This window comes from Dermacentor andersoni, chromosome 11 (assembly GCF_023375885.2).
Source record: "Dermacentor andersoni chromosome 11, qqDerAnde1_hic_scaffold, whole genome shotgun sequence".
Lineage (NCBI taxonomy): Eukaryota > Metazoa > Arthropoda > Arachnida > Ixodida > Ixodidae > Dermacentor > Dermacentor andersoni.
Window position 1 is genome coordinate 114,787,119 of NC_092824.1, and position 23,457 is coordinate 114,810,575.

Here is a 23,457-nt window from a genome sequence, read left to right on the forward strand (position 1 = left end):
ACACACACACACACACACACACACACACACACACACACACACACACACACACACACACACACACACACACACACACACACACACACACACACACACACACACACGCGCGCACGCACACACGCACGCACGCACACACGCACGCACACACACACGCACACGCACACACGCACACACACACACACACACACACACACACACACACACACACACACACACACACACACACACATACACACACACACGATCCAGGCCGCGGCGGCCGCATTCCGATGGGGGCGCCGTGCAAGTGGGTGGCCGATATTTAACTCGGAGACAGTATGGCGTCTCTCGTAGCCCATGTTTCGCTTTGGGCGTTAAGCAAAATCAATCACTCAATCAATAAATCAATGAATCCTTAATTTATCTATTATTATGGTGCTTAGGACGCATAAGTCAAGCATTTAGTTGCCTTGTCTTTGCCATCCTCTCCCCTGCCACTACCGTCCATAAATTGCGTGACTGACTGGATGAATCAGCGTCAAAATAGGTCAAAATGGTGTGAACAGCGGGCTTGTGCTAATTTCTGCAAAAAAAAAAAAGAAAGAAAGAAAGAAAGAAAGCCCGTGTGCTTATATTTATGGGCACGTTAGAGAACCGCGAGTGGTCACAATTCATCTGGAGTCGCCCACTACACGGCGTACCTCATAATCAGATCGCGGTTTCGGCACGTATAAAAAACCCACACGTGTTTGTTTGTTTACTTTAGGACAATTTCATGAGCACAGTGCTCTATACGGAGCGAGTCCGCGCTGTTATCAGATGCGATAGCGCGGCAACAGTGAGGTGCCGCGGACAGAGGCGCGCTGCCGCTTTCGGCGATAGCGATGAAGCATCAGCGCAGCTGCACAAACAGGCTGGCGATAGGGGAAGCATTTGGTAAGACAAGGGCACTCGGCAGACGAGCGGCGTTACACAATGGGACGCATCTCGTTATCTAATCCGAACGCTGGCACGCGGCACGCAGATAATGGAGCAACGCGGAAATTAAAGAAATGGGTGCACGAATGTGCAAGCACTTATTATAACGCACGAAGCTGGAGTTGGGCATGACATTTCGCCGTTGCAGAGGGAGAAATGCCGTGCGATACGTGGCCGCCTAAACGGGCGCTAAATATGAACATCAGGTTAAGCTGAACTGGTTGACCGCGCTTCTGGCTTGGCAAGACGGCCGTGCTAACCGCGAGAAGATGCTTTGCGAGCCAGAGATGACGTATAGAGTCGGCAGTGAAAGACCAACGACCGCAGCATGCGAAGGCAAAAATATAAATTTTCTTCTGGAACAGCCGTGCAACGTGGAATTCGCGATGCATTACGCATTGGTCAGACAGGCGCACATAGGCTGTATGCTGCCTAATTTCAACCTGCATGCCTGTAGACTGCAAAAAAAGAAAAGAAAAAGAAAATCGCGGCATATGTGTGGTCATCAGATTTTCGCTCGTGACTGCACAAACGAAAGACAGGCGCCACCGCCATAATATTTGCGCGTCTTGTTGGCAGTTATAAACCTCTTTCCCCGCCAAATGGAATTAAACTTCTCGGTACAGGTAACTTTATGCATTCCAGAACGCTCGTGTAAATAAAGCTTTGCGGACCCATGAGCAAGCAAGCCCGCATGCTCATAGGCTTCTGAGTTACGGCGTCCCTATCGGGCTAGTGAAGCCTCACCAAGACGGAGACAAGGTCGAAATCAAAATAAATAAATAAATAAATAATAAAGAAAGAAAAAGTAAACACAGGTGGGCGCGCGCGCACGTGCGAAAGTGAGAGGTGAGCGTATACTGTTTTTGCTTGCTTGCTCAATCAATCACAATGAATCGATTGATTGGTTGATTCGTGTGTTCGTCGTGTCAGTGTTTGTGAAGCAGCGCAAGCTATATATCAGTTCTGTTTCCCCAGCGAAGAGTGCACGACCTCCGCGCTTTATTTACCGTCGCGCACGGAAACGCGAAGCGCGTCTCAAATTTCCACAGGTCGGCACAGTCTCGCGTGCTCGTCTCACAGACGTGGGGCGGAGTGTGAACGAGTGCCGGTGAGTTTGAGTGGTCACAGTGAACCTGAGTCGGTGACAGTGAGCTTTAGCGGACCTGTCACCGCTAAAGTGACAGGGACTAGTGAGCGACTGTCGGCGAGGGTGAGCGTACTTACCAGGTACGAATGTGCGTGAGTGCGGGTGGGTACGAGTGAAAGTGAGTGAGTGTATGTGTTGGCGCGAGCAGGACCCTGAGCGAGTGCCGATGAGCGTGAATAGCCGATGAGTGTGAGTAGCCGATGAGTGTGAGTAGCCATTGAGCGTGAATAAAGCACGGACAAATATGGGCGAGTGAGTGTCCGCTTATTCTCCCTATGCCTATACAAATTTCACAGAGATCGCCAGCGCTCGGCGAGGCCTACACGCGTCCGCGGAGCAGGCGGGCCCCGTACAGAAACCCGGCACAGCTGCGCATACAGCTCCCGAGCGGCGTGCTGTGCGGCAACAGAAGTCGACGTCCGGTCGTTACAGATGCGGGATTTCAGGAACGGTACGTGTTTCCAACATGCATGTGAGTACATCTTGCATAGCTGCATTTTAAATCACTATGCGATCACGAAATCGCTTTCTCCTCCCGAAATCGCAAGTCGAAAACGCCACGAGAATGGTGCCGTTGTCTGTGGCTTCGGTTGATATATGACAGTGCGCCGTAGAGCAAGCAAGCAAAACAAACAAACATGCCTCAAGTATTAACTGCGTTTGCAGCTCCAGTGAGCCTTTACAGCTCCACTGAGCCCTAGCTGTACAGTTCAAGTAACAAATTCAATAGATAATCACTGTACTTACCACTAACCCACATTACGACACACACCCCACTCGTACAAACGGGGGGGGGGGGGGGGGGGGGGGGGCATTGTCGGGGCAGTTCATGACACCCTGAACCACGCGAGCAGCTTCCCCAGACGGCCTATAGAAGGCGCAAACAACGCTGCTGCAGTGTACTGCACAGTGTACAGCACAGTGGCATGCAGTCTTGTTGATGCAGATATAGATCCTTGTGATCTACTGGCCCGTTACCCACTCTGGTGGATAAGCCAAGAATCGGGTAGGTTATATATTAAAGTGTAAAATATATCAAAATTTTATAATAGGTAAGCAGTCTTGATCGCGCTTCTTTTCTAGCTGACTGCACATTTTAGACTTCCTTCTTCCTCTTCATTATTTTCTTTTTTTACTGACCACACGGCCCTGAAATGATCTGATGCCGTGCGAAGGTTTCGTTTATCCCATTTTATTATTTCGTTTTATTTTTTTTCTTGCTCTCTCTCTCTTCACTTGATCGACAAAGAGCTCACACGCCACGCTGCCGCGGGCGCATCAAGTAGAAGCGAATGGCACGGCGATGCAGTCACTGCTTGCTTGCTCGCTGGCGTTTTGCTTTCTTTTCCGCCTCGCGCCATTCGAGAAGCCTGAACGCGTTGCTTCCCACGGTCGCTTCGCTGCAATGCGAGAACGTTGGGCATCGGCTTTGTTTCTTTGCTGTATTGATTAAAGGATGCTCCCGTGGAAAAGAAAAGAAGGAAGGACAGAAGAATATAGTACTCAGCAGGCACCTCTCACTTTACCGGTTTCCTGACACTGATAATAACCATTTATGTGTAGTCGTGAGTTGGAACCACTATAAGCATTTCGCTCTCTCGAAGAATTATGATGTTCTTGCTAAAAGTATACACAATTTAATAGACGATTAAACAATAAACGCTTTAACTCAAACGCGGACGCCGAATGTTATACGCTGCATTATTTCGTCCGTCTGACCAATCAAGAATTCGATCCGATCAATAAGAAGTCTTGTTATGATAAGTGCAGTATGACACCCCCCGCGCTGGCTGATCTGATCACGAAAAGGAAACTTGCATAATAGCGAAATATTGGTTGGAGCGCATGCTGCGGCCATTAGCAAGTTATATGACTGGCAGCTTACAGCTATAATTGAAAAGTGCAAAATGATTCCATTTTACCTATAGTAACGTATGGGACAGAGTCTTGGGGGGGGGGGGGGGGGGCTAGCAAAGAAGCTTGAGCATGTTAGGCGTAACGTTGACGCGATAGGCAGGCAGCGGTATGGATTAGGGTGCCAACGGTGGTAGCCGATTACCTATGCACATAAGGTGACGAAACGGCGTTGGGCACGTCATGTAGAGCAGAGGGCAGATAACGGCCGGTCTGTCAGAGCTACAGAACGGGTGCCGAGAGAAGGGAAGCGCAGTCGAGGACGGCAGAGAGAATTCGGTGGTGAAATTGGTAAATGCGCGGGCACAACGTGGGATCAGCTGAAAAACGCTGGGAGAGGCCGTAATCCTGCAAATGACGTAAACAGGGTGATCGCACTGATGATATGTCGTGCGATGTCGCCAATCCAACAGCACCGATGATGATGACATTAAAAGCGCTGGCAATGGTATTGCCGACACCAGAGTTTTTTTTTTTTTTTTTTTTCATCTTCCCCTGCCGGCAGGGGCGTTGACTTCCCGCCGCGCGCTATTTGCCAACCTAACCAGTTCGCCATATCTCTCGATCAACTTTTACTAGTGGTACTAGTTGCGCGGGCCAGCTGCGGAGCGAGACTGCTGGCTGTCTGGCTGGCTGTGTTAATGGGCGTCGTATAATAAACGAGACCTCACGACCCCCTTTATCCAGGCCGCTGCTGAGCCGGTGCGAAGGCCAGAGCACGCCGTGAAGGAGAAAAAAAAAAAGAAGTAACAAAGAAACAGCCGTTCTCGCGAAAACAGTGCTCCATTCGCTCCTATGGTGTCGACCCTATATCCCAACGTTCCGCGTGTCACGTACGTAATTTACGAGCGATACGGCGGTGGTGCCGGCAACGCCGTTCTTCTGCCTCGCTGTGCATGCAGGCTATTAGCAAAAGCTGTTCAAAATGGAACAACCCGCGCCGCTGAACGCGAGGTCGCGGGCTCGATTCCCGGTCGCTGCGGCCGCATTTCGATGGGGACGTAACGCAAAACCGCTTGTGCGCTTGTCTGCACGTTAAAGAACCCCCAGTTGGTCAAACTTAACCCTGGAGCTCCCGACTACGACTATCCTCCTAATTGCGTCAGTGTTGCTTTGGGACAACAAACCTTAGGTACGAACCAACCTGCACTATAAGCGTTGCAGCCCGTACTTCAGCTTACAAACACGTAGATTGTCCAGACGCACCCGCTTTCCCTGAGCGGCCGACACGAATGCTGCAGCTTCCATAATTGCTGCACGTATTTACCCGGGGCTGATCATAATATCAAGACGAACGAAGTTAAGGTCGTCGAGTGAGCACGCGAAAGAGGGGGGTCGACGACGAACGCGAAAAAGGAAAGACCATTAAGCACTAAACCGGGGAGTAAACACAGGAGTGAGAGAGAGCAGTGAGAGATAAGGCCACCCAGCTTGACTACGTACACTGTCCCTCAAGTCCGCCGTCCCTTCCTTCTCTCTGCATCAGCGATCGTCCCTGACACAGCAGCGGCGGCGGTGCGGCCGCAAACCGAGAACGAGTTCCCCTCGTCGCCGCCGCTGGTGGGACAGACGGACGGGCTCCACAAGCGAGGAAAAACGACGCCAACGATGTAACGTAGCTGCAGTTATCGCTAGACGCACGGCGGTGAATGGTCCCGTGAGCGGTATCTACGCCTGCCAACATCTTGGCGCACGGTGGTGTAGAAGTATACGCACGGGGAAGTTCTACAGTCCAAACATGACTGCGTGGGATCATATTATTTTTTTGTTTGTTCTCATAATTGTAAAGATAGCTTTCCCGCGAGGCAGTTGGTCAAGCTAATGATGGTGTTGTCGTTTTTGCAATGAGCGCCTGCGAGAACAGTTTGCTTGTCCTATGACCTGCAATATGTAGGCGTGGTTCTCGCGGTGAAACCATGCAGGTACAAGAGAAAAGCCACGGCATCATCGTCATTACCAAAATATTTATTCGGCTACAGGGTCTTTCGAAAAGCCCCGGCATGTGCATCTAGCACTTCATCTTCATTTGAACCACGGCCGCGGTGCCGCTATCAGTTGGAGAAATTCTCAATGCAGGGAAGCGCACTTGCAGGAGAAGGGTCTGGCGAGGCCTTTCGAGATGCAAGACACGCGGCAGCTTCCCATCAAGTGCGAAAAAAAGGGCCCGGAGTTGGTCGCTCCGGAACGAACACACGGCCCTCTATGCAGAGCAGACGATCCAGACTTTCACACTAATTTTATTACAAAGCTCTTACGTCAGATGCACTACCGTGCGCCAAACTACGAATTTATGAAGTCCACGCTAAGGCTGGAATACTGACATTGCTGTGCTGCTGATGGTAATGCTGGTCGCTGATTCCCGTAAAATACGGGCCGCAAAGTAAAATCAAAACGGTGACGACGGCAACTACATGGAGCGTATTTCCGACGTATTTTCGCCATGAAGACGTCGCCTGGCATCGGTCGACGCTGGTCCCCTTCGATTCCCATTGAAATGTGCTTAAAACGGGCACACTACACGGCACGCATCCAAGGCCATTGTATGTGACATCGTGAAGATACATTTACAATACCATCAAATACATCAACGCCAGAAATACGCGGAAAATACGTTTCCGCGATGTTGCCGCTAAAGTTCTTTAACAACTCCGCGTGCGTTTTGTACAGCGTAGCAACCAGCGCTGCGCCGAGAGCGAGCGGCTCAATCAGGCGCGATGAATGAAGGAGAAATAGGGGGAGGAGGTAAGATGGTGGAGCAAGAGTGGGCCCTTCGAGGCGTCGAGGGCGTTGTTCTTGATCCAGCGAACCCGTGTTTGCAGACGACGCTGCTTCGCGTGTACGCGGTGTACGAGTGCGCGCGAAGGAGCGCTCGGCGCGGGACGTCCGGACTGCGACGCGGTCGGCGGATGCGAACACGCAGTGCTGTGATGCAGAAGGCGAAATAGCATTTGGCATAAAAGTTCGGCCAGAGAGCTGGGCTAGCTGAAAGCTTGAATTGCATGGCATACTTGCAGCGCAACATACGGAACGCACTGATTTTTTATTAAGGTTTATTACTACTGCTACTACACGATGGAACAGCGCCCGTCGTGTTTATTTCACGTTATGCTGAAAACACGACATAAAATTAAGCGCCCAAGGCGGCACGCAGCAGAGGTGTATACTGCACTTCCAAAAGAAAGGGAAAGAAAAGGTAGGAAGAAGCGGACGACGCAGGAGCTCTCTCAATTGTCGTATGTTCCTTCAACGAAGTGGACATTTACGAGCACTACAATGGTGGTTTGCTGTTTGCGCTGCTCGTATCTTACCCCTCGGTCAGCATACGGAGGAGTTACTTGATCACGGTAAATGCTATCAGAATAGATCGCGCGGAACATTTAATAGGGCACGCCTGGCTCGTTCGTTTCGCGTTGCTTTTAAACGACTATCCATCCAGTTTTGAGATATAATCGTGATGGAGAAGTTAACCAGGCAACTGCTGAGCGGTGCTTCTCATCTTTATGGTTGTAGCGCAGATGGATTTATATGGCATCAGACAGACATACATGATGCCTTGGTTTCGCCTATATATACTGCCTTTCCACATCAAATAGCGCTAAGAAATTCTGAACTACGCAGCATCATTCCGGTTTCAAAACAACAGCTGTGGACCAGAAAGACAATTCTCTATTGTCTATACTCTAGCGCATGTATACCTTGTCAAAAACATGTGGTTATTCACTTAGTCTTATATGTATACAGAAAAGCGACCCTGAAATAGTTTATACTGGTGAAGCGTTCTTTCAAAAGTTTACCTTCATTCATTGAAGGGGAACAGGTTCAGATTATTACTTGATAGAAGGCAGGCCAAGCTTTTCCTTTCGCGAAATTCGCTCCGAAACACAAGAGTCTGTGGATCAGCGTCACGTCACAGTTTTCGAAACGTTTTCTCGTACTTAAGTAGAGCGCAGCGAGAGTTCTTGAAACTTTCTAGTTTGAGTATGGGGTTCTTTTAGAATGCACCACAGTCCTTCTTTAACCAAGAAACGGTTGAATAGAGACGCAATCGTGGTGTCAGTCGTTACGGTGTGACTGTATATCCCTCATAACTCCTGTCAATCTAACGCACGTACTGTGTAGCAGTACATGAAGAAGAAGCCGCATGCAAGGAACGATCGCAACTTGTAAGTCACAAGGTTAAGTTTATGCCTTGCCGCGCAGGTGTAGTATATATATGAAATTCCACCGTCGTGCGAAAAAGGAAAAGAGAGAGAGAAAAGTTTAACGGTAGGGAGGCATGATGCAAGACTAGAGGGAATGTTAGTGGTCAGTCCAACCTTGCACACCTTGTACAGTTCCTAAAGATGCACGACATGTGCCGCGTTCAACTTATTCCACACTAAAACGGAGTTCTACGGCATCCGTATGGGCATACACGAATGTGCTCTACATACAAGCTACACTGATCAGGCGCGAGAGGACATTATACTGTACATATATACTCGTTACAGGGTTGTCGTCCAACGAGCACTTTGCATATATAGGCATGCGTCAAACGAGCTGTCAAGAAACCGCATTTGCGCGCTTTTATATAGCAGCAAGCGTCGGTTCGAGAGATTCAAGTATCTGAACCGCTATCCTATAGCAACAGGTGTTGTCACACTGGCGAGCAGAATTCGCAAGGCTAGTAACCGATGAAGCTGATTCAGGTCTGCTTTGTAGCGGCTGTGCTTCTGCATCGCGATTGTGTCGTGCGGAAAGGTTTATATTGGCCGGAGCGGACGCTGTGTAAATCATCGGCTAAAAGGAAACGCAAGATTAACGTTAGGACTAATGGGCCGTCTCGTTTAATTGCTCATTGTAACACGCGTGCGTTATTTATTTATTATTATTATTATTTTTTTTTAAAACAGATGTCCTTTGCACAAGTAGACAGGACGCCACAATGCTCGCGATGGAAGCCTAGCTATGTCACATTATAAGTAGTTATGTGTGCGTCAGTCAGCCATTTGTCACACTCTCGGACAAAGAGGTGATCCAAGCATTGACAGTATGTCAGTGTTCAAGCATGCTCTAGTGAATCTAGTGAACGTGTCTCTGACTAGACGACTCATTTAGATTAAGGGTGGCGTGGCCGTTGCTAGATATCTGCCGGGTGTTCTTCTGACGTGTATATATGACATGAATCCCCTAATAAATTTCCACTTGATAGTGAGCGCGTGTATAGTCTTCTCTCTTGTACTCGACCCTTTCAGCGCCCTGTACATCCATTATTAACTAGAGATGAGCATGAGGGCTGTCACAATTCATGACGTCACGGCAAGGTGGTATGCAGGGTACTTTACGACGGTGTTGCCATCCGGTCTTTTGGTTTAGCCTTACTGTACCTTTAACGAGCATCTTCTGACGCTAGAAGCGACCTTGTGTTTTTTTCTTCTCCTTTTATTGCAGAAGTACACTTTATTGATATAGTCTAAGGACTTCATTGTCCCTTTAAACTACGTGGCAAACATGGTAGTAAAAGGGAGCAAGGGTGCCCACGTATCACGAGACGGGATATTCATCTTCCGCACTATCAAATAGCAGACTATTTTATTTAGGCCTTGACTGTTTCTTGTCTTTTTTTCCTCGGAACAAAAGTGCCGTGCCTTTTCTGTTCGCTGCACACCGACGCGGCATCCGCCGTGAGATCCATGGCCTGACCTCGCGTCGGGCCAGCGAGAGTCGGCACAGAGTACAACAAACCCCGCAGTAAGCAGCGAGCAAGTTTTTCGCGAACACCACGGGGACCAATGAACTGCACGCTTGCTTGCCGCGGTGTTTCCCCACCGGGACGAGGCGCCGCAATCCCACGTACGCGAGGCACGTGCGAGGCACAGCGCGAAGGCAACCCCCCTGGCCTCAATTGCGTGCAGTACAGGGGATGCTTATACGCACGGAATCTGCTCTCCGTGCCGCTCGTGCCAAGGCTCTCCGAAGCGGAACGCGTGCAGCGAACCGAACCAACCAACTAGGGTCCGTCGCACTGCCTGTTTTTAAAAGACTAAAATAACGCCGGCTCAACAAAAAGAGGATGCCAGCGTTCTGTACTCCGTTCCATATTTAGCAGGAAACGCTGTGGAAGGTATGCGCAAGAGTTGGTGTAGTCGCGCAAATCTATACTCGCGTGCTTGAAATAAAGCGGACTCTTCTATCGCGTTATGTGCACGAGAGAAGAATAAACGAATTAGACTTTCTGTTAGTCAAGACGTGGACAACGAAAAAGCGAGGACCTCCAATTTGACAGCCTTGATGCTATGAGGTAGCATACGAGGGTCTAATGGCCAGCTGCCTGATCCTATACACAGCTCAAGTGTATACTACGCGACGCCGGCGGTTAGAAGGATGTTCCACATCCGCCTGCCATGGCCGTGAGGCGTCGCTGGCTAACACGCCTAGGACTACAGTATTGCACACGCATGCACAAATACTCAATAATGTAGACGACAGGATGGCTGCAGCGGTAGCCGAATCGTTATCGCAACGCACGCATAATGCGGAAGTTGTGGGTTCGACTTGCAGCAGGTTATCTTTTCGCCTGCTTTCATTTTCCGCTTGCCATATTATTTGTACATTTCCATTAAGCATAACAATTAATTTCCTCTGAGCTTTATCTGACTTCATTCTCTCTCTCTTCGTATAGTTATACCACTCCCCGCGTTTCGTGGTGAACTGGTTTGGGCTAGCAACGACTCGCATGGAATAATGTCTTCATGAATTAAAACTGCAACGCACGTGGTTGCTGCGTCGAATCGCGTGTTGTTTGTGTCCCTTTTGCCTCTGATATGTGACGTGCTCAGTTTTAGCCTCGAGTGAAGGCGGTGCATTGTGGAAGCCGCTCGAGGAGTGCGGTCAAACGAACGCACATCACTCTGCGCATTCCGTGGTGACGTCGGTGCACTTGGCGGAGCACGCGATGTGGGCCTGTGTAACGGGAGAGCAGTTTTTCACGAAGGCCCAACTCTGCGAGATGGTGACCAGAGCAACACGAGGGTTCCGGGCGAAAAAAAGGACATCCCGGTGACGGAGGTCCTATAGCGGTGCTTTTGTTTCTCTTGAGACACTTGCAGTATGTTTAGATCTGCGAACGTCCTCCACCTATATAACTATATTTTCGCATTAATGATCTAGTCACCTGCTGTTTTCACACGTACTGTGCGTAATATATGCGATGTGCACACGTTTTGGTCAATCACGAGTTCAGGCGACGCGAGAGTCGCTCCGGCTTCAACAGCGTTGCCTGGCGATGTGTATGAAACGGAGTACACAGATAAGCGAATGCGCCACCCAACAAAGAAATATTTGAGTCGTACAGCGCTGACCACAGTCGGACAGGGCGTACAGAAGCCGTAAAGGTTCATACTGGCCTTACAAACGCGATCACAGAGAGTCTGCTGTCTTTCTACTGACTTTTTCTTGCCTTTTATGGACTCGGTGCTGAGATGCAATTGAAATCGCGCATAGTTTTCGCAAGGGCACATTCGACTGATCGTTCTAGGGCGCTCCGGTAATGCTGTAAAGGTTGTGTAAAACAGCAACTAAGGCTCACGGCAAACATACACACAAGCTGGGCTCCATTGGCAATAATGAAGCCGGAATACATCGCTTATACCTGCACGCTCATAGTCCTGCCTTTCAGGACTTTCGTAGCATTGCGAGAGCGCTCAGAAATGACCAGCGAACATGCGATAAGATTACCGCGAAGAAAATCTGCCAGCTGCAATCGTCTCAGCCACCCTTACAATGATGGGTTGTTGGTGAATCTTTCTACGGTTTGGCGTGCATCGACTCGTTAAGAAAGATGATCGCAGCTTATTTTATGTTATACTAGTGCTTCAAATGAGCTGCCTCACAACGTTTCGTCAAAGCGGTGACGCGTTTTACATTCCAGAAATGTTGGCTTTACTGCGTGGGTTGCAGCGCATAAATAAATCAAATTTTCCAGTAAAATTCAGTCATGTCGTAGGAAGGAACTGAGAAATGCAAAAGAACCTTCAAGCCAACAAAACAACAACAACGATGATGATGATGATGATAATAATAATAATAATAATAATAATAACATGGCCAGGACATTTGCCAAAATGCGTTGTATATCAACGCAAACTGGTCAGTAATTTCTCCAGATCAGCAGGTATATGTCATCTGTTGGCGTTACATTCATTATCGTTATTCCAAGCTGTGTACCTAAAACGTTAAATTCATAACTGCCGTTCCAGCATGTATGCAAGGGGCAGCACCGCTACAACGGCAACATCGTGTGCAGACTATTCCCCTGAGGCGGCTGGCTATATCTCTGCGCGATAGTGACACCCGCACGGAAAGCCAAAGAAGCCCCGTGAGTATCCACGCCGAATGCCGCAGCCGGCGTGCGGAACAGTGCCACCCAATAAGGCCCACAAAATTGTTCTGTCCTTCTCGAGCATCAGGAAGGTACCTCGCTGGCTTTCACTTGAGCGTTTTAACAGCAGCACCAGAACGGGCGCTCGTTCCCGTTGGGATCGCTTCTTGGAAGCGACAGCGCATGCGTGAGCGCTATTGGGCATGCGCTGTTACTGCGTGCCGGATCCACAGTGGCTGCACGCACAGATCGACTCGCACAAGTTGGCGCATTCCGCCACAAATCGGCAGACGGTCGATGTAAATCGAGCATTCGCGCGAAGGTTAAAATCTGTATAGCATGTTTTCGAGAGCAATTGCGGTATAGCTTCTTCGTGTGAGGCTGATTAGAAGGACGTTACGCAACTGTTTGAGTTTATTTCGGGCAATACGATCGATCGCAGTGCACGCGAGCCAAGTCTAAAGGAAAACTAGTCTCGTGACTACGTTTTGTTCTCTTAGGGCGCGACGGAGGATGCGTTCGATCCACCTCGCAATTTGTGAATTCTTCGAGCTCCTGCGGACGTGAGACGCAACGTGCCAACGGAACCCCAAACAAGCTCTTCTGCACCGAACTATTCTGACAAGACACGGCACGCACGCCGACGGCGCCGCCGCGGCGACGAGCGGAACACGTACACGCGCAAACACACACGCACACACAAAACTACTGTGCCAGCGCTAGACACCCACACATCACCGTGTTCGTTCGTCCTCTCCCTCCCCCCTCCTCGTTGGTTCCACCGCATGCAGCGCGGGGTCGCGACCCCTCAACCCACCTCCCGTCAACCACTCTCGCCCGACAATGTTTTCCTCCTCTCCCAGTCGCCGACAACCCGCTGGCGGGACTAAAAAGCACCAGCCGATCTCTCGTATCCTCTCCCTCGCCGAACCGCGCTCTCTACGCTTCAGTCTGCGGAGAGGGCAGTGCACTGTGTCATAGCCGCAGTCTTGTATCCTCTCCCTCAGCCAACCCCGCTCTCACACTTTAAGGCTGTGAAGACGGTGGTGTGCTCTTGCACAGCCACGGCCCGACTGCCATGCCGTCATAACGCCGTATGCCCGGCGGACGAGCGAAACTGGGCGAACAAAACGAAAGACGTAAAGTCGAGACGGTACGAATGGAAATTAAGAGACGGATGAGGGGGACTTGGGTCACGTGGGGTTATTTACTACACGTTTATGCGCGAGCGATGGCACAAGGAACGGGCGAAGAACAGAGGCCGCGGAGGAAGAGCGGGAGAGGGAACGGGGGGGGGGCGCAAATGGAAATTAAGAGGAGGAGGGTCCGCCGTACGAGGTTATTTACTGCCCCGCGCGGGCGATGCCACCGAGAGGGGCGAAAATGTGGGCGAGCTACACCGCACTGCTCCCACCCGGCAAGAAGAGGGCAAGAGGAAGAAGGGGAGTCTCTCCATTTGTGCAGGAAGGACGACGAAGCGGATGGCAGAGAAGCAAGAAGCGGGCGCTGAAGCGACTCGCTACCGCATTCCCGTCCCGCGCTTCAGCGCAGCGCGACGAGCGGCGACGACTGCGAGATGCTTGTGCGGCGGCGGGGTGGGCCTAGAGGTACACGAAAGACACGTCGAGCTGTACTAGTAAATGGCCCTCAACACTCGTGTTCAGCGTAACAGCAGTTACCCTGCCTGTACTGATGATAGGCTGATAAGCCAGAAAAGGACACCCCCCCCCCCCAAAAAAAAAAAAAAAAGAAAAGAACGATGGATGTTGGATGGATAGTAGGAGCGACCCCTTGGAAATGAGGCGGTGGCGGATGCCACCAAGTTCGCTATTTCTGTTTCTGTTCGCTATTTCACTCTGTTTTCCGTTCCCTTTGATTACCCCTACCTCCTTCCTTTTTTGCTCTTCCTGAGCTGCGCTACAAGCCTAAAACAGTCATGACATACCAACTCGCCCAAACTGCCACGCTATTTTTACATCTCTGCTACGCCTATTTTCGGTCTTAACACGCGGTTCGTGTTATCAAACAATTGGTATTGAATGAAATCTATTGCCTTAAAAGCTGTTCTTTATGTTCCCTGCTTTATGTTCGCTACGTTGCATTCCAAGAGATCAACCTAGCAGTCCTCGAGAAGTGTTTCTGCGCAAAAACGGCCTAATTACGAGAAAGTGCGCTGAAATCTGTGACGTAATACAGATGTACCCTGTCGGCGCTAAATCAGCAGAAACTAATGGCATATTCGGGCGGTCGTTTTAGAGTCGCAGTCCTGGCAGCACTACAAAGGTCATGTAACAAAGCAACTAAGCGTTGCTGCTAATGTCAGCAGGCTCCACCGATGACAGTAAAGCAAGCTTATAACTACCATACCAGGTTACCCTAGGAATATAGATCTAAAGCTGCATTTCACGACCTTCGTGCCAGGTCGCTTTCAAATAGCCACCGGAATATGCCATAGGTTGCTGTTTGTCCTTATTGTGTGTAACCTCTGCCAGGTTAGTGCAATCGCGAATAGGCGAATGTCGCCGCGAAAGGCCTGGAAAAAATTCAAAAGCCGAAAGACGGGTAGCGACGCCAGTCTCTCATTTCCTCACCATATCAATGCGACCTCAGAAATCTTGGCAGCGTCTTCGGAGCGCCAGTTGTTTGTCGATTAAAAAGAGATGGCTAGTACGTCACATACGAAGGTTAGTAAAGAGACTCAACCCGAAAACTTCAGTTCTTCTACAGGCACACAAGAACATTGGGCCCAAATACGCGATAACAAATTGAAACACGTGACGTCAAACTGACGTCGACTCCGCAACTTGGGCGCAGTACGCGAAAGTGGAGGAGGTCTGTCTGAGCGCCGTGCTCTTAGTGATCAGCAGGCGGACATAAGTGTCTCTCACTAAACGGCCACACTACAGGAAAATATTAGGAGGAGCCAGATTGAAAAAAAAAAAAAGGGGGGGGGGGGCTTCTGTAATAATGGATTTGTCACTCCTAGCGAGAACATAGCTTTTGTAAGCGAGAAAGACAAAAATGGGAAATCGGAGTGGCGCCGCACATCTTGGACTATGTCATGTGACGTCAGCGCTGGCTGCGTCACAGAGCGGCAGAGGAGGAGGTCACGAAGCGTTTACGCCAACGCGTCCGTTTTGGCGCGGGCGATTCAAAAGAGAGTTTTAGTTTAGGGGACGCAAGCGGCTTACGTACGCAAGAACTAGGGGCGACGGCACTTCGCATGCTCAGACGGTACTGCGCATGCGCAGTACCGTGGCCCCTAGTTCTTGCGTACTCAAGCCGCTTGCGTCCCCTAAACTAAAGCTATCTAAAGTGAGGAGCAGCAGCGAGATCTGCAGTTGACAGGAACAAAGCGTAGAAAATGATGATAGACTTTTAGACGAAAAATCTGTCGACCTAAGCCGGCTTATTATTTTCCTTTAGCCCGTTTAACGAAGAGTCGCCCTTCGCGTCGCCTCTGTTTGTTTTCGATCACGCTCGAACGCCACGTCACAGCACGAAAACAGCAACGACAAAAAGCAGACCAACCACTGGCGGCAATCCGCGCGTTCCCATCGGCTCGTCGGGCTGGGACGCGCCTGATCGGATTCTCGTTGAGCATCGCCTTTCATTTTTGCTGCGCCATCGAATCACCCCTCCCGACCGTTTTTGTTGTTCTTTATATTTTCTTTGGGAAATGACATTGAGAACTCACGAACGTGTACTGGAGAATGCGAAGACGGTCAAGGCGTGTGGGCGATCGAAAGGGGAGAGCAAAGTGAAAACAGGCGTAGGCAATAAAAACAAGCGAGCGGGCGAGCGAGTGTGTGTGCATGTGTATGTGTGTGTGTTTCGTTGGGAAAGAGGAGGAGGCGTGACTGTAGTGCGCGCCAGCGGATGGGAGGATGCCTCGCCCGCGTGGCACACGCGGTGAGGACCAGAGGGAGCTTCGTTCGCAAACGTCCAACCGCTCTGCTGCACGCAGCTTTTGCTCCAACACACCCACCTGGATCTCCCTACCCGAATCTCTCCTTCCTTCACACACCTTCCAGCCATCCATGGGCCTCGAGCCACGGCAGCGAAGATATAGCCGACACCTTGCCCTTCACGAGAGGATGTAGTAGTGGAGGTACACGTGTGCCCCTCTCCCCCTTGTGAAACGCCTTGGGGCCTTCAAGGTGATAACAAATGAAATGAAATGAGGGAGAACTTGGACGGCAACACTTCGGCGCGTCGTTCGTACCGCGGTCCGATGGATCCACGTCGGTCATCTTTCTTTCTGATTGTGCTTCCCAGTGGGCGAAGAGGAGCACTCAGACAAGCTGCACTAGAAGCCACACGGAACGTATTTTCGACCGTCGGCGCGTCGCATTCCTGGACGAAACGCGTATCACCTCATCACACTCGCTGCTCCCAGTGGCCACAGGTCACTTGCTTCTGACCGAACGCAGCGTCTCAACAGCTGATAGAGACTGCGCTAAGAAAGAAAGAAAGAAAGAAAGAAAGAAAGAAAGAAAGAAAGAAAGAAAGAAAGAAAGCCTAAGCTGATACGATGGCTGTAGAATGTGATTTGGCACAGTAATTAATAGAAAAGAAGTGCACCACGATCGACACGCCTAAGCAGCACAGCCTTTCCGTGTGAAACTTACATGGCTCGTTACACTTGCAGACATCATTTCTCAAGCTCATTACTGTTGTTGCACCAAAGGAGAAGACCGTGAACCGACCTTGTCAGCTTTGCGCAACCACGGCTTTGCAGCTCCGCCGCTCCGCCGCCGAGAAGACAAGCAGAGAGGCACCGCCACGCTTCATCCTTGACGCGCCGCCAACATCTCGCTCCAAGACGCGCGCAGATATCGCAGTGTTCCTGCTCGCGATTATAAATGCTCCCTTTTCGTCAACCTTTCGACGCGTCTCCCGTTACGCAAAAGCGATGTCCGGGAAGTTGAAATATTCGCGACTGCGATCGGATGCGTGACGGGAAAAGGGAAGGGCGAAAGAAAGCCAACCGGAGGAGAGGCGCATAATGCACGCGACGGCGGGGGGAAAAGAAAGAAAGGAGGGCGTGTGCGCTATCGAGCGAGCGTATGCAAAACGCCTTCCGCTTTCGATTTGATCGTGTTCGTGCACTAGTTCCTCAACGGGCGCGCGACCGCGTGTCCGCTTTTTTTTGTGGTATTTTATACGCCGAACCAATACACTCGCAGGGTAGCCTGCCTACCGCTTTAGAATTCTAAAATCCCCTCATTTATCAGTTTTCCCTGAATGTTCTTTCTAATGAAAATTTTGTGATTTTCTATGATGCCAGTCTATGCGTGAGGGAAAAAGAAAAAAGTGGTTCAAGCTTGCTAGCTATAACTGAGCCGGCCCGTAATTTTCAACTACAACCAGTAGCCTATAAATCAGGTTGCACTATCGCACTCGACTGAAGATCCGTTTCGTGATATTCCAACCACACACTCGCAAAGCCAGAGGAAAATGTGCGTAGTTTCAGCTGGGTTCAGTTGATAACTTCGCTTTCTTCCACTGTATATTACGGGGTGCCCCATGCAACTTGAGCCAAACCTTAAAAAATATGCAAATGCCACGTAGCTGGACAGAACCAAGCAAATGTTTGCCGTCGCTTGGAGATACTCACATTATTGTTTTTCATTCCACCTAATTACATAACTAGCCTTGCTTAATTAATCAACTTCGCAAGTATTATAATTAGATTAAAATTGTCAATGAGAAAATTGTAGAGCGACATGAAAAAATCCCGATAAAGCTTTCTGCATGCTGCTCGATACGTGCTACATAAAAGTGTTTTCCCGAGCGTGAAATCAGCCCGCAAATTGCCTCGAGCGGCCAGTCGCCTAAACACTATAGAGGGAGCCTAAAAACACGATAGAGGGAGCGAATTCAGATAGTGACAGAGACAGATAGAGTTACGAACAATTAAGTACGTTTACACAAATGCTACACATTCACAGATACCTGATATTAAAACAAATAAAAGCTCTCTCGTCTCTTTTTCGTACGCCAACGAACTTGAAGCAAGAACAAAGCGACGCTACAGCCCTCAGAAAGTCACGTGTTTAAGCATCATGCATCATGCATTAAGCATCGTTTAATGCCAGCGGACCACCGCTGGCATTAAACGATATCGTCTGCGCAAGGTATGGAATTGCAGAGGCGATTGGCTCTTTACTGCAACTTGGCTCTCTACTGCAGGGAAGCCAGCTTCGGCGAACACTTTCCTTACTGTAATGGACGTGTAAACGCAGAACACAGACACGAGGAAAGAAACGAGAAGCAGAATTGCTACCGGAAGTGGCACTTCATCGATTGGTTGTTTATTTATATGTCCTTGTTGTGTACAGTTTTCATCTCTGTCTGTCTGTCTGTGTGTGTGTGTGTGTGTGTGTGTGTGTGTGTGTGTGTGTGTGTGTGTGTGTGTGTGTGTGTGTGTGTGTGTGTGTGTGCGTGTGCGTGCGTGCGTGCGTGCGTGCGTGCGTGCGTGCGTGCGTGCGTCCAATGCCCCGCGTGGGCACGTGCAATGTTTTGAGGCCACAGCAACCATTGAGCGGCACAACGCCTGCCTGCTTTTCACATGATCTTTCTATCATACCATTTCCGTAACTATACGCTTAGGATTCCGAGTGTCAATCTGCGGGAATTAATGATTAACTGACGCGCCACCAGTAATCAACAAAATGAAACAAAGTTTCGATGCGTCGTCGCCTATCGACAGCTAAAGTATGCTAGAAATGGCAAGTCCGCCCGAAAGGAAATAAAATATATGGTGGTTGAAAATTCTGTTTGGTTTTGCTTACTGTGCCAGTATACGTTGTGGTTGCCGCTGTTGCGATGGCGGCGGTGGTGATCGGGAACGCGTCGCTCTGTAATTGGTGTTGTTGTTCATAGGTGTCGTGGCTGTTAGAAACCTCACAACAATCTCCTTCCTGCACGCCTCCCCTACGCTTTAACACGAGTCCTGTGGGATAGAGTAGCGTTCGGAATAGGCCGAACCCAAGTAAGAGTGATGAGACGAATCGACAATGTTGAAGCCGGTGGCGTTAGCGCGTCGAAGGCGAAACACGTCATGTCGTCATCACAAGTGAAGTTGAAGGACCCTGCAGCACTAGCCGGATTACTAGAACCGAGTTGACGCCGTCGAAATCCGTGGCGTCGCATGGCGAGCTAGGGCGAGGACACCAGGCCAACGCGACCAGCCGTCTTCTGTTTCTTGCGTATTTTTTTCTGGCTCACCAAGCTTCCCGTCACGGTATTGGACAATGTCGGTAAGCAAGGAACCTATGACGTCGCTAACGCGCAAAGAACATCTTTTTTTTTTTTGGTTTCCCGCCGAGCCACTTCGATTAGTGGCCGTAGCAATCCGCAGCTTAGCTTGTTTTTCCTGTACGACGATAAAAAGGCTCACGACCAATAGAATCGCGCGCGCCTGCCATAACGCAGCAGGTTCATGGTAGGAAGTGGTGGGCAGCTACCTGTGTGACGTCACGGCCTGCAGCAGGTCCGTACGAGTGGCCGTCTTGCCACATCGCCCAGAAGCGTGCTGTACAAATAAAGCTCGACTCGGTATTCCTCTAGAGAGTGCCTTCAGCGAGCAGCAGTGCGGAGCCCATGTGCTAATTATGCACGCCCTTTTCCGTATTTGCGTTCGATGTGGCAGTTATGCTATATAAGCGGTGAAGCTTATTCATCGCCGATGGCAGGTCGCGGCGTGTTTAGAGAAATGTCACGGTAAAAATTGCAATGCTGGAGTGCCGAGCGCGCTGGCAAAGACAGAAAATAAGCGCCCCGTGTTTTTTATTTTACTTTTTTTAAGCGTCGATTTCAGTCTCGCGAGGCGGCAGTACCTGACCGTAGAAAAAAAGAAAGATTCATACAGAATGTGTCGCACAGCTTCATATTTCCTTTCTTTTTCCCTCACTCTCTAGTTTGCATACGTACAGTACGTTCTAATGTTAATGCTAACACCGAGTTAGTATTTCGGGACTGAGTACAAGTCAGGCTTGGACACGAAGACCTCGGCAACAACTTCTTTTTATCTTTTAAGCGATGTACAGCTACCTATCGCCTCATGCTATAATCATGCTTAGTGATTATGGTGCTGGCTGCTAGGCACGAGGTCGCGGGATCGAATCCCGGCCACGGCGGCCGCATTACGATGGGGGCGAAACGCGAAAACCGCCGTGTACTTAGGTTTAGGTGCACGTTAAAGAACCTCAGGTGATCGAAATTTCTGGAGTACCCCACTACGGCGTGCCTCATAATCAGAAAGTGGTTTTGGCACGTAAGGCCCCATATTTTTTTTCATGCTATAATCACTTTTCTCCTATAAAGTTGATACGTTCATGTAGGTTTGAATACAACAGGTGTTCTCTTCAAAACGGACCATCCTGCACGGAAGTGAACCGGACCGATTGTTGACTGAGTAACTCAATTAGAGGCTGGCGCAGTATGTATGGGGTTAAATGTTTTAACCAATTTGTAGTGTTATTTTAATGCTCGCTTTCTTCGCATGAATGCTTGTAACGTATATACCGTGACAAGCAACGCTTGCCAGCGAGATTCCGTCTTGTCACGCGGAGTAGATTAAACCACACGTTCTCTCGTTTACGGCAAAAAGAAAAAAAGAAGAAGAAAAGAAACGCGGCACTGCGGAAGAAATGTTCTGCCGAATAATAAATGAATGAATGAATGAATGAATGAATGAATGAATGAATGAATGAATGAATGAATGAATGCGAGGCAAAAGAAATAACTGTGCGCTCAGTATACAAATTACAGGAATTCGCTGTAGCGGAACTCTGCGCGTTGCCCTTTACCGAACCCACCTTCCTTTAATTAAAATCGTATTGCGGGCCAGGCCAATCCAAATGCGCGAAAATATGCCGAAGCCCCTGATGCCACACTGCCCTTTTGTTCCGATGGTGGCGGTGGTGTTGACGCTGATGTCTGCTGGCGTCCTCGTCAAAAAATGGCGGCGATCCCTGCCTGGTTGATCATACACGTTTTATTACCTCTATCGCAGTCGAGTATTTTGCCTATGTGCCCGTGATGTTGTCTTTCTTCATTAAAACCTCTACCTTTATATCCTACGGTTACCGACGTCTGTAACGACTCCGTTTCTATCCGTCTCTTCCCTACTTTTTTTTTTTTTTTCGCACCAATAATATGAGCGTCTCTAGCTTATATCGACTGCCGACCAGTTAATGCGACCGTCCGCTTTGAGTCCCAACGCTTCTGCAAGGCGGACGTTTCCTATACGGTTCTCGCCGGGTGAATATCTTCTCATTGCTTTGCGGAGTGCCGAGGCGTTTCCGAACTTTCGGCATTAAAATGCCAGTCAGCGCCCCTATTATAAGCCTGCGGTAACACTTTCTTTTGCGTCATTTCTCTTTCGGTACGCGCGCCAATTCATCGTCAGATTATGTCATGTTTAGTGCGGGAAGAAGGCCTCCCTCGGCGATTTACGATTATACCCGACGCCACTAATTGCCCGGATGTTTTGCGCACTTGCCACTTTTTTTCTTTTTGCACCTTTAGGCAATTTATATAAACTGCAGCTTAACGGAATTCCCGCGTATTTCAAATACGCTATAGCGATGTATTTCGCAATCACTATCACATTTTTTTTTTAATTGAACGACCCGGACGGAAATATGTCACCTTGTCGCGAAACCGGCGTGAAACAATGCAACGGTGAGCGGACGCAACAGCAAAATAAATAAGAAGTTGTCGCTACGCATTTGTCCGAAGGATGCGCAAACCGTTACGCGTTGTCAGCCAGCAGGTCCGGCCTGTATGTCCGCAGCAGTTGCGAAGAAAAAGTGAAGTCCGTGCGGAGAAGAGTCGAGGCAGGTGACGAACAAATGACCGTCGGCCACTTCCACTTCCAGAAAAAAAAAAAAAAAAACAGTTTCACCCGAATTGACAACTAAAGCAAGGTTTAGCGTCGCGCTTAAACCCCTCGGACGGTGTACGGGTGGGACATATATATACGCAGATGCGCCAAAATTTGTGACACCCGTGTAATGGACATCGCACAGGCGCCACTGCGCTGCCCGTAAAGAGCGGGTGAAAGTCAACGTATCGCTTTCAGACTGTGAGCACCGATATTATTTTGCCCTTTTTTAAGTAGTCTGAGAAGATTCAAGATTAAAGGCACGCGCTGTGACGGTAATATGTTCTATGACTTTTGTTTGCGGGCTGGGATTCTCATAAGGCTCTGAGGAATTAACTATTAGCTCAGTCAAGACGGTAACACCTGGTCCGAGCAGCTTTGGCCGTGGGACAGTATTAGCATCTACCTTGCTTATAGGCACGGATAAACATGTGGCATACAAATGCCTAAATATATGCGGTACTTAACGGCGATGCCGACGGCGAGAATTCGCTTGGGGTGTCCACGTAACTGCTGTCGCCATATGGAAGGTTGCTACTGCGGAAGTCGGCAAGTGCCGTGTTTTATCGCGCTCGATACGAGTTGCAACACGTAGAGTCCGTCTTTTTTTTTTTTTTCCTGTGTGCGTAGGCGATGCCACGCTGCCATATACAGTGCCCGTATACGGCAGCGCGGCGGCACCTACACACACACACACAAAAAAAAAAAAAGTTGCTCAACACCGCTCCGATTACTAGCACATATATAGCACACCGTTTGCCAGAAGAATGGCACTTGTCATTTGTATTATTGAAAGAACTGTGTACGTCGCGTAGCAACTCATATTGAGCGCGATAGTATACGCATAGCCAGGCGCATCTATCCACAATGCCACCTCTACTTTCCTGCAGTTTTTTTTTTTTTCCCTTTCTCCTTTGGCCGAATTTGGAACAGCAGGACAGAGAAACTCTCGCCCTTCTAACCTCTCCGCTTTTCCTCTCGTTACCTCTCAACGTTTCTTTGCGAATTAAGATGACCCGTTTACCACTACTGTTCCGCAAGGTTTTTCATCATGAATACCGGCAAAATGAACTCTCTGGGGAGCCGACGTAATTATGTGTCGTGTGTTGGTGTCGTACTAACCACCGCCATATTGTTCGCGTTCCTATTTGACACAGTGATTTGTTTTCTGGTATTCCGGAG

At 49.5% G+C, this 23,457-nt stretch overlaps 2 protein-coding genes across 2 annotated transcripts in view; one reads left to right on the forward strand and one right to left on the reverse strand.

Moving 5' to 3' along the window:
* LOC126539538 (mitogen-activated protein kinase kinase kinase 1-like) overlaps nucleotides 1-23,457 on the reverse strand; it is a 108,832-nt gene that overhangs the window by 57,729 nt on the left and 27,646 nt on the right. The window lies entirely within an intron of this gene.
* The window catches only part of LOC126539539 (phospholipid-transporting ATPase ABCA3-like), a 143,470-nt gene continuing 122,091 nt past the window's right edge, over nucleotides 2,079-23,457 (forward strand). Inside the window, exon 1 of the mRNA XM_072285242.1 lies at nucleotides 2,079-2,558. The gene's annotated coding sequence lies outside the window, so the exon portion shown is untranslated. The remainder of the gene's footprint in view (nucleotides 2,559-23,457) is intronic.